Source organism: Pseudorca crassidens, chromosome 7, assembly GCF_039906515.1.
Source record: "Pseudorca crassidens isolate mPseCra1 chromosome 7, mPseCra1.hap1, whole genome shotgun sequence".
NCBI lineage: Eukaryota > Metazoa > Chordata > Mammalia > Artiodactyla > Delphinidae > Pseudorca > Pseudorca crassidens.
Genome location: NC_090302.1, coordinates 13,872,165 through 13,879,686, shown reverse-complemented (window position 1 = coordinate 13,879,686; position 7,522 = coordinate 13,872,165).

Genomic DNA, 7,522 nt, shown 5'->3' with positions numbered 1-7,522 from the left:
TCGTGTTGTGTTGCCTTTCCATACGTGTGGGTGCTTTCATTACTGGGACCCACTGCAACAGGAGATGTCAGCTGCACACCTGGAAGATTCATCCACCTCCCTCCCTCCTTCCAAATGGATTCTCTCCTTTTCTCTGGCTTAGAATACTTTCCAAGGTAGAAAACGCTCCAGAGAAATGCCACCCAAGAATTGGTGACTTCCTCGAGTCCCTGAGCAGGTCAGGCCTTGGGGAGGAAGACTCAGACTCAGCACTGCCCCCTCCTCGCTTGGAGAGACCTCTGAGCCTCGGCCTCGTCACAGAAAATGTACAGATTATGATAGTATTTCCTTGCCAGGGATGTTGCAAGGCTGACTTACGCGCCCTGAGAGGCCCCATCACCAGGGTGTCAGCTCCTCCTGAGACCGCTGTTGGCAGGGAGAGGGCAGGCCTGGGGCTGGCCCCCACCCAGCAAGCCTCGGAGCTAGCTATGCGGAGCCAGCAAGTACAGCTGCTAAAAATAGAAGTCACATCTAGCAGGGACATGGGTTTTCCCAGAGGCAGGGCTCAGCCCAGGCAGATGGGAGTGGCGAGGGGGGGCCAGGACACTCGCCCACCACCAAGGCCCCTCACCTGCAGTGTGTGTGTGTGTGTGTGTGTGTGTGTGTGTGTGTGTGTGCGTGTGTTGGGGGTGTGTGATTCCATTACTCAGTGCAAGGCCCCATCCCCAGCTACAACAGAGGGGTGGAGACTACTCCTTCATCAGGGCGATGAGAAAAGTCCTCTAGGGATGTTCAGTAGACATATAATGTGAGCTACACATGTAATTGTCAATTTCCTAATACAAACATTAAAAAAAGATCAGGGGAAATTACTTTTAATAAATTTTATTTAATCTAAAATAATGAAATGTTGATCATTTCAACATGTCATCAATATAAAAATATTAAGGAAATCAATGAAATTCTCTTTTTCATACTAAGTCTTCAAAATATGGTATGTAGGACTTCCCTGGTGGCGCAGTGGTTAAGAATCCGCCTGCCAATGCAGGGTACATGAGTTCGAGCCCTGGTCCGGGAAGATCCCACATGCTGCGGAGCAACTAAGCCCGTGCGCCGCAACTACTGAGCCTGCACTCTAGAGTCCGCGAGCCACAACTACTGAGCCCGTGTGCCACAACTACTGAAGCCCGCGCGCCTAGAGCCCGTGCTACGCAACAAGAGAAGCCACCGCAATGAGAAGCCTGCGCACCACAACAAAAGAGTAGACCCCCCGTGCTCTGCAACTAGAGAAAGCCCACACACAGCAATGAAGACCCAATGCAGCCAAAAATAAATTAAAAAATAAACTTTTTTTTAAAAATATGTTACGTATTTTAGGACTCATGGTTCATCTCAATTTGGAGTGGTCACGTCAAGTGCCATGTTAGTTTTCGACCGCTGCTTTAACACTTAGTGCTTTCAAACAGCACGGATTTATTATCTTACAGTTCTGGAGGTTAGAAAGTTGGAAATGAGTCTCAGGGGGCTAAAATCAAGATGTTGGCAGGGTTGTGTTCGTCCTGGAGACTCCAGGGGAGAATTCGTTCCTTGTCTTCTCTAGCCCTCCTTCCATCCATCCATCCAGCCAGCCAGCCATCCATCCATCCATCCATCCACCCACCCACCCACCCATCCATCCATCCCTTCCTCCATCTTCAAAGTGCATATCCCAAACTGCTTCTGTTGTCACATCTTCTCTCCCTCTGCTTTACTTGTCACTTTGCCTTCTCTGACTCTTACCCTCGACTCCCTCTTATAGGACCCTTATGATGATATTGGGCCTGCCCAAATAATCCAGGATAACCTCCCCATCTCAAGATCCTTAATCACATCTGCAAAGTCCCTTTTGCCATGTAAAGCAGCATACTCACAGATCCAAGGATTAGGGTGTAGACATCTTTGGAGAGCGTTATTCAGCTGGCCACACACACTTTACAGCCCCGCGTGTCAGCGGCTGCTGAACTGGACAGTATTGCTCTAGGGAAGTAAGGGGAAAAATCTAGTTAGAGCTTCTACCTTCACCCTCCTGCTCAGTCACTAAGCCCCTGTGGGATCTCAGGCAAGTCAATTCACGTCCCTGGTTGTCCATATTTACCTTGCGTGTAAAGTGAGGTTGACAGTAACCCAAGCTTGGGAAAATGCAACAAGCTAGGAGGCACATCCATGCTTATTTAACTGTAAAATGGGGGGCAGTTCAATTGGCAGGTTGGAGGGGCTGCTGCCCTGTGGTAAGAGAATTGAATACCAGGAGGGTTCTCAGAGGCCATTGGGTTCTCAGCTGCCCCATTTTACAGATGGGAAAACTGAGGCCCAGAGTGGAGAAGAGGCTTGCCAGAGGTCCCCAGTGAGTTGGTAGCTGAGCCAGGGTGGGGATCCAGTGGGAAAACTGTTCCCTGTCACATCACACTGCCCATCCGTCTGAGTTTCCTCACTTATAAAATGCAAATAGTGATGGCATATTATCAGGGCTGTTGTGAGATCAAAGGACCTCCTAGGTGTGAATGTGCTCTGTGAAGAGCTAGAGGGTTGTGTAAAAGAAGGTCAGGATGACACCTGGGCATAGGTGTTTATGGTCTCCCTCCAGGGCGAAGGCTGGCTGCACCCTCTACCTCCCTGGCCTGCAGTGCTCTGGGCACCTCGGAGGGTGTCAATCCTGTCTTGCCATCTTTCCCCTTTCCCACTTCTAGAACCAAGTCTCGGAGCCTGAGGAGGCAGGGCTTCCCCTGGTTGACAAGGGGCCCTTAGCCCTTTCCTGAAAAGTGACCTCCTCCGGGCTTGGCCCTCCCTAAGCTCTGCTCCTCCTGTGGGGACTGTGTTCTGGTCAGGGCAGGGGCCAGGTAAGCGCTCTTCCAGGCCTGGGTGGAGGAGCCTGGGTCCCCTGCTGGCTGGCTGTGCAAACCTGGGCACGTTCCTTGGCCTCCCTGTGCCCATCTGCACAGTGGGTGACAGGGGTTAGACCAGAGATGCTCACAGCCCCCTGAGACCTAAGATTCTGGGGATCCCTTCACTGTCTTCACAGAAGCCCAAAGACAAACTATTCCTGATTCAAACTCTCACCTGCACCGGTGGGCAGGGCCGGCGGGCTGGCGGAAGCCAGGGCGAGAGGCAGGAGTAGAGCAGGAACGCAGGGTGGCCTCCATCTGTGTCAGGCTCTACCCCCCTGCCAGCCTTCCAGCTCCACCCTGGACCTTGGGCAGAGGGCAGGGCTGTCCTGCGGAGCCGCAAAGAGGCCTCTGGGCCGGAAGGAACTGGTGCCGGCATCAGTGAGTGGTGAGGCTCTGAAAACACCTGACTGCAATGAAAAAAGGAACTCTCTGGATCTTAACAGCCCAACACACGGTTTAGGCAGGTTCCATACCAGAGGGAGGAAGGGGTGCACGTTCCCTCCCCCTCAAGTCCTGATGATGCTGGGCTTTGCAGAAACACCCTCAGAGGTGCACAGCACCCAGCCTATGGAAGATCTGTTCGTGATTGTCTCCTAATTGTCAGATCTGTGCTGTGTCTCGCGACCCAGAATGAAGTCCAAGTGTCATTTTCTGCATGAGGTCACTGAGGCCCCACAAGGGTAGGGAGCTGGCCTCTGGTGGATCAGTGATCGGGAGACAGAGCCAGGGCTAGTGGGAAGAGAGCTGTATGGCCTTGACTCACGGCTCCTCAGTGGGCTGGAGCTTGAGGGTTAAGACCTTGGTAATAATTGTAGCAGGAATACTACATGCCGCTCACACTAGGGGCTCCATCAAAGTTCCTGCCAGGTGTTGGCTTGCTTCCTTCCCACACATCCCTACAAGGCAGGAATTTATCATCACCTTTTAACACTTGGGGAAATGGAGGCACAGAGAAGTTAAAGAACTTGCCCAAGGACACACAGCTACCAAGTGACAGAGCTGGGACTTGAACTGGACTATTGGACTCCAACACCTGCTCTTGACCAAATGCAAGTGAGAGGCTGCGGGGAGACAGTCTGAAGTGATCTGCATGCCCTGACCAGGGCATGCTGCTCACGTGCCGTGGGGAAGAGGGCCTCCTTCGGTCTGGCTCTTTGCGCCCAGAATCCCACATGGTCAGCACTGTATCTGTCCCCACCCACCTGTCCACTATGCAGATGGGAACGTGAGCTCAGATTTGCCTTTGTGGTTTTTTTGTTGTTGTTCTTTTGCCGCACTATGCAGCATGTGGGATCTTCCCTGACCAGGGATCGAACCCGTGCCCCCTGCATTGGGAGTGCAGAGTCTTAACCACTGGACCGCCAGGGAAGTCCTGGGAACGTGAGCTCAGAGATGGCAGGTGACTGGCCCAAGGTCCCACAGCAAGAGTACAGAGTCCCTGGCAGGCTGAACACCGGACACTCAATGGTCTAGGGGGTTGGGAGTGAACTCATACCCCCACCCCGCCCCCAGGAGACATCCGAGGGGCAGGCAGCTCCCCAGGGGGCACAGTAGCAGCAGAGAGGAGCTTTTCTCCCACCCCCCCAGTCCCAGACACCGTGTCCCAGGTGGATTCCACTCCATTGCCGGCCCTGGGATTTCTCCCCAGATGGAGCTGTGCTTGTGAGAGGGAGCGGGGATAGAAATCAGTTGTTTCCATAGAGAGAACCTTCAATATTGAAATCGACAAGTTAGTGGGTACAGCCCAAGGGCAGGGGTGTGTAGCAGCAGACCCAGGCCCTAGGAGGCTCTGCCTCTAGGCACCTGGCTGCCCCGAGGGAGTTGCTCTTCTCTGAGCTCCTGCTTTTCATCTGTACAAAGAGAACAGGGGCCCTACTGCGGGAAGAATGGATCCAACTGCCCAGAGGGCAGCAGGAGGGTGAGAGCAACAGGCAGGGAGGGACGATGGCTCAGCTGACCTCCTCCCACCAGAGAGGAATCACAGGCCACCATAGCCGAGCCACTGACCTGCTGGGTGACCTTCACCTCCCTGCCTTACCAGGATTGGCTGGGACAGCTATGATGACATTCGCACCATACACCCCGGATTTTCTACGGAGGAAATGCCTTGAGACAGGTGGGAGTTGAGGAAAGGACCTGAAAAGGAAGAAATGTCATCAGCCAGATGACTGTAATATCCCAGCCTCTCTGGAATGGTCCCCAAACTCTGTGCCACATGAATGTGCTTTGCTTAAACGAACGCAAGTCCCAGATGCCAAGGCAGCAAATGAGATCCAGCTCCTGGCAAAGGCTCAGTGGCCCCCCAGCAGCTCCCCTGATTTCGTCCTTCCCCTTCCCCGTGGCCTGTGTCAATCCTACCCAAGAGGTCCCGCCAGGTGGAGTGCTCCAGGCAGGCCCATCTCCCCTGGAGAAGACGGGCTGGTGGCTGGTCCAGAAGGGACATCACATCCATCTGACCCTCTCTTGCTCCCCAAAGCACTGGAGAGGACACCACCATGGGTAAAACCTCTCACTGTGGAGGCAGAGACCTGCCTACTAGCTGTGTAACCTTGGGGAAGTTGCCTGGCCTCTCTGAGCTTGTTTCTTCATCTATAAAGTGAGGACAACAGTGCCTTCCTTCTAGGTCAGTTATCAATATTAAGGGTGGTACTTGCAGGTAATGCAAGTAAAGTAGGTGCTCAGTAAGCTGTCGTTCTCATCGTTATGCTTGTTTAAAAATGAACCTGCAGTCTGCGCAGACCTAAAACCGACCTCACCTTTTTCTGTACCATTTCCACATTATGCTGATCACGTCAAGGGCTAAGAGTTTGAATCTGGCATAGACTGATCTGGGTCCAAGTCCTGGCTCCCGGCACTTGTGTGACCTCTCAGAGCCTGGGTTTCCTCCTCTATAAAATAGGGGTGATAATCATCACACCTCCTCTTGGGGTTTTTATGCAAGTTTCATGCAATGATGCCTGTGAGCCCTCAGCTCAGTGTCTGCCGGTAGGCTCGGCACTCCATGACTGTTTGGGACCCTTGTTTCTGTTATTATTAGACTGGGACCCCACAGTGTCCAAAACTAGTGGTTTCCACAACCTTGGCATCCTCATAGCAACACTGTGAGGCTAGGATTTTCACCTTCATGCAGAAGTAGAAACTGAGGCTTAGCAAGTCTCTGCTCTGGAGCTCAGTAGGGGAGCAGGGGTCAGGAAGGGGAAGTGGGTCCTGTCTGCTCCACTGGGGTACAGCTGCTTGAAAGCACAGGAAGCATCACTCTCCCAGGCGCAGGTGGGCACAGCGTCCCGCCCACTGGCTTCTGGACCCACGGTCTCTTTCAGACCCACAGAGCAAATCCTTTCCTGAGATCTCCGGGAGCCCTGCCCAGACACCAGATGAAAGGCAGAGAAGAGTCCAGGAGCCCTGCAGTCACGTGACCTCAGACAGGCTGATCCTCTTGGTGCCTCAGTTTCTCCATCTGAGTGTGAATCACATCGAAAGTGTGAATCCTGATTCCACCACTGATTCAGATTGGGCTTGAACACATTATCTCTCTCTTCTTAGTTTCCGTGGCTTCGCCTATGAACAGGGGCTAACGGAAGAATGGGATAAGGGGGTGTTAAGTGAACAAAGGAGAGCATAAGGCTGTAATTAGTATGATTTAAATGCATTTTTAAAAGTCCGTGTGTGTGTGTGTGTCTGTGTGTGTGTGTGTGTATCTACTGTTTCAAAAAGACATAGAAAATTTATTAAAATGTTTCTAGTAGTACTCTCTGGACACTGGGCTCATGACTGATTTTTACTTCCTTTCGTATACTACATTTGTAGTTTTCCAGTTTTTCTACCATGAGTATGTGTCTCTTACAATCAGAAATGAACAATTAAAGGCATAAATAGTCGTCCATATGGCTCAGGGTGGTCCGAGGATCACCTGTGGACACCCCCAAGGAGGCCTGTGAGCTGCCAGGTGACAGCAAACGTTCCCTTTGCTGACTGTGCTCACGCGCCCCTCCTGGGCACCATCGGGGTGACGTTGTGGTTCCCACGGGCAGGCCCTCTGGCTGGGAGCAGAGGCACCCGTTGCCTCCCAGGGCTTCCCGTAAAGATGTGACTTCATCTTGGCTGAAGACACAAAAGGAACTGAAGATTCCTCGTCAATCTAAACGAAGGAAAGTAACTAGAAGCAAAGACCTGGCTTCAAATTCCACTGCCTCCCCTTCTCCCACCTGACATTAGGCAGGGCACCGGGCCTCTCTGGTCTCAGCTTCCCGGTCTCTAAAAGGGGATTACACGATGCTTGCCTCACAAGGGTTTTGTGAGGAGCCAATGAAACAGCAGCTTTGCCTGCATCTTGCCTCCCCTCCTCTTGAATCGTCTGTAAGAGGTAAGACATCAGGTGTTTGGTGCACTTAACATAGGGCTTTGGTGGAAGGTAAATTAGTTAACGGTTTCAAATCATCGTCTCATCCTGCTGTTAACAGCCTGAAAGGTCACACGCAGGTTGATTTGGGAACCTCCCACCCAGTGCTGCTACTTTCGGGCAGTTGGGACCACCTTAGATGCCTTCTGTGCTCCAGCCCATCCTGCCTTCCTGCCTTCCCCTCCGCGGCTCCGCCTTCCAGACCTTACCTGAGGGCAAG